The sequence below is a fragment of the Arachis hypogaea genome, chromosome 10, assembly GCF_003086295.3.
Source record: "Arachis hypogaea cultivar Tifrunner chromosome 10, arahy.Tifrunner.gnm2.J5K5, whole genome shotgun sequence".
NCBI lineage: Eukaryota > Viridiplantae > Streptophyta > Magnoliopsida > Fabales > Fabaceae > Arachis > Arachis hypogaea.
Window position 1 is genome coordinate 77,945,780 of NC_092045.1, and position 4,357 is coordinate 77,950,136.

Below are 4,357 nucleotides of genomic sequence, written 5' to 3' on the forward strand. Positions count from 1 at the left end.
TTTTGGTTTGACAAATTTTTTATTCATTAACGCAAAAGTAATTTTGCATTCAAATCACAACAACAATTTTGAGCTTTTGTCTTTCACCGGGTTTTTAACTATTAATATTCGATCTTTATTTATCTTTTACTAATTTTATCATTTATGCATGTTATTGTATTATTTATGAAATTCTTATTATTTTTATTTATATAAACTCTCTTTTTCTATTATTTATTATGTATTTGATATTATACACTTTTATAATTGTGAATTTTTTATTATTTTTTATTATATTTTAATAATATGATTTATTGATACTATTAAGTAAAGTAAATTAAACAAAAAATTAATCATAAATAATAATAATAAAAAATTATAACATACTAAAAAAGAATACCAAGAATACTAAAAATATACTATATAAAAATATTATAAATTTTTTTTTGATTTATTTCAGTCACTATCAAGGTAAATATTTAATTTTTTATTATTCTTAGTACTCTCTAAAATTTATATTTTATTAATTTTAATTAAAAATATATATTTTTTAATTTTTATATATTATTTTTATTTTAGTATATAAATATTAATTTTATTATAAAATTAATTAATAAATCTATTTAAATATCTAAATTAATATGATAAGATAATATAAAAAAATTATTTAAGTTGATGTCTATTTTAGTAATTTTTTTATCTAAAAGTGATTTTGAGTAGTGTAATTCAAACACATTTATTTTACTATAATCCATTTTGATATAAAGATTGTCAAACATAAACACTTTAATACAAACTTACTTTTCATCAAAATCAAGTTTACAAAATCAATTTTATGTAAACCTTCGTTTGCAAACTGTAATCCAAACACACACTAAGTAAATGGTTGAAGAGGGAAAAAACTTACCTTCAAGTCGGAAACAGACCTAATGTTACTGCTGTAGCTATAGGATCTATTTCTTTAGCAATGCCTACGGACAAGACATTAGTATTGGAGAATTGTCATTATATTCCTAATTTTATTACAAATATTATTTCTATTTCTATGTTGGATAAACGTGATTTTTATTTTAATATTAAAAATGGCATTTGTTCTACTTATTATGGTGATGAATTATACATAAATGGCTATCTCCAATATGGAATTTATATTCTTTCTGATTTAAATAGTAATTATGTCATACATGTTTCTACTCTCAAAAGAGAGAGATAATCGAGTAAATGAATCATAACTTTGGCATTGTAGACTTGGTCATATAGGAAAAAAAAAGATTTTTAAGTTACATAAAGAATGTTACCTTAACAAATATGATTATGAATCATATGTAACTTGTGAATTCTGCCTCAAAAGAAAAATAACCAAAACTCCATTTATGGGACATGGAAAAAGGGCTACAGAATTATTGGGACTATTACATACAGATATTTGTGGACCAATGAAAATTCAAGTCAAAGGAGGATATTTTTATTTTATCACTTTCACTGATGATATGTCTAGATATGGCTTTATGTATCTTATGAAACATAAATTTGAGTCATTTGAAATGTTCAAAATTTTTCGCAATGAAGTTAAAAATCAAATAGGTAAAAGCATTAAAGTGCTTAGATCTGACAGAGGAGGAGAATATCTAAATGAAAATTTTCTTGAGTACTTAAAGAAGAAGGTGATTCTTTCTCAATAGATACCTCCTGGTACTCCACAACACAATGGTGTTTTAAAAAGGAGAAATCGAACTTTATTAGATATGGTTCGATCATGATGGGTTTTACTGATCTTCTATTGAATTTATGGGACTATGCTTTAGAAATAGCGGCATATTTGCTAAATAAAGTACCCAGTAAAGCAGTTTCTTCAACACCATATGAAATATAGAAAGGATGAAAACCAAATCTCAAATGCATTAGAATTTGGGGATGTCCAGCATATGTTAAGAAATTACAAAGTAATAAACTTGATGCTAGATCCGATAAATATAGATTCATTGGTTGCTCTAAAGAAATAATGTGTTATTATTTCTATCACCTTTCTGACCACAAAGTGTTTGTGGCAAGAGGTGGAACCTTTTTAGAAAAAGAATTTCTTTGTGAAGGAAGATAAGGTGAAGAAATAAAACTTGATGAAGTTCAAGAAACCAATGAAATAGTACAAGGTCAAGAATATTAAATTCAAGTTGAGCAATCAACTTTGGATGTTCTCAAACTAACACCAAATTTATCATCTTCAAGAGTTGAAGATAACGAACTGATAGTAGTTCAAAGAGAGATTAATGAACCAATCCTTGAATTACTTTTGGAACCGCTTCAACAACCTCCAAATTTGGTACAAGAACTACCTCTTCGACAGTCCACAAGAGAACATCATCTACCATTGAGACTAAACCTAATTGTGTAAGATGATGTGAAAAATGAGCTCGATTATGATGATAATCATCCTAAGACTTATGAAGAGGTAATGCAAAATTTCAAAAGTCTAAAATGGCAGAGTGCCACGGAATCTGAAATAGAGTCTATGAGGATCAACAATATTTGGAATTTGATTGAACCCTCAAAAGATATAAAATCTATTGGTTTCAAATGGGTTTACAAGAAAAAGATTGGAGCAGATGGTAAGGTAGAGACTTATAAAGCCCGTCTAGTTGCCAAGGGATGCCGTCAAAAGGAGAGAATAGATAATGAAGAAACATTTTTTCCTATGGCAATGCTTAAATCTATTCGAATTCTACTTGCTATAACATCATACTATGATTATGAAATATGGAAAATAGATGTGAAAACAGCTTTTCTTAACGGAGAACTCAAAGAGGAAGTGCACATGGCACAACATGAAGGTTTCACACTCCAATCTGATCATAGCAAAGTTTGTAAGCTGCAATGCGCTATTTATGCGCTAAAGCAAGCTTTTAGAAGTTAGAACATTTGCTTTAATAAGACGATCGAAAGATTTGATTTTATCCGGTGTGAAGAGGATTCTTGCATCCATAAAAGTTTAGTGAGAGTACAATCATTTTCTTAGTACTCTATGTTGATGACTTATTACTAATAGAAATTGATGTACCAACATTGCAAAATACTAAAACTTGGCTATCTCAACAATTCTCCATGAAAGATTTGGAAAAAGCAGCCTATATTCTAGGAATAAAGATCTATAGAGAAAGATCTAAAAGATTGGTCGGATTCTCACAGTCTATGTAGATTGATACCATATTGAAAAGATATAACATAGAAAATTTTAAAAAAGGCTATTTACCAATAGCACTGGAATTACTCTCAATAGAAAGGATTGTCTTAAAAGTCTTGAAGAGAGAGTACGCATGAGTAGAATACCATATGCTAGTGCAGTGGGAGCTATCATGTATACCATGATATGTACACGTCCTGATGTCGCATATGTGCTAGGTGTAGCCAGTTGATATCAGGAAAATTCGGGTGAGAAATATTGGAAGGTGGTTAAATCTATTCTTAAATATTTAAGAAGAACAAAAGACTAATTCCTTATCTATGGAGATTCTAAACTTATACCAAAAGGGTCTACTGACACAAATTTTGCCTCAGATAAAGATGATAGCAAATCTACTTCAGGTTATGTTTTCACCTTAAACGATAGTGTAGTGAGTTGAAAAAGTTTCAAACAAGCTATTGTAGCTGATTTGACTGAAGCTAAGTACATAGCAACAAGTAAGGCTGCTAAAGAAAGTATTTGGATGAAGAAGTTCATAAACGAACTTGGTGTAGTGCCTTCAATTAAAGAACCACTTCCATTACTCTGCGGCAATAATGGAGCCATTGCATAAGCAAAAGAGCAAAGATCACATAAAAATCTAAGCATATCTTGAGAAGAAATTATTTGATAAGAGAGATCGTCGAACGTGGAGACGTTGAGATTCAAAAGGTTGTTGGGAAGGATAATGCAGCAAACCCATTCACTAAGGCGCTTGGATCAAAAGAGTTTGATAAGCACATGTGAGAATTGGGATTGAAACATATGATTGATTGGCTCTAGTGCAAGTGGGAGATTTTGTTGAAAATACATGTATGCCTTAAATCCAATCTGTTATTAGTTCTAGTGCAAGTGGCAGATTATTGGAGATAAGTGTGTATGTCCAACAAAATACTATCATGAATTATTATTATTATTATTATTATTATTATTATTATTATAAGAATAAAACTTTTATAATTTATGATTGTGTCCTTAATTAAAATTAGAAACGAATAATTACGATAGAAATCGTAAAAATGAGATATACGTTTTTGAGCTCTTTTAATTTAAATTGTTCTTAATCGTAGAATCACTAAAATTGGAACATTAGTAATTTGGCTAGATTAATATATATATATATATATAATATATATATATATATATATATATATATATATA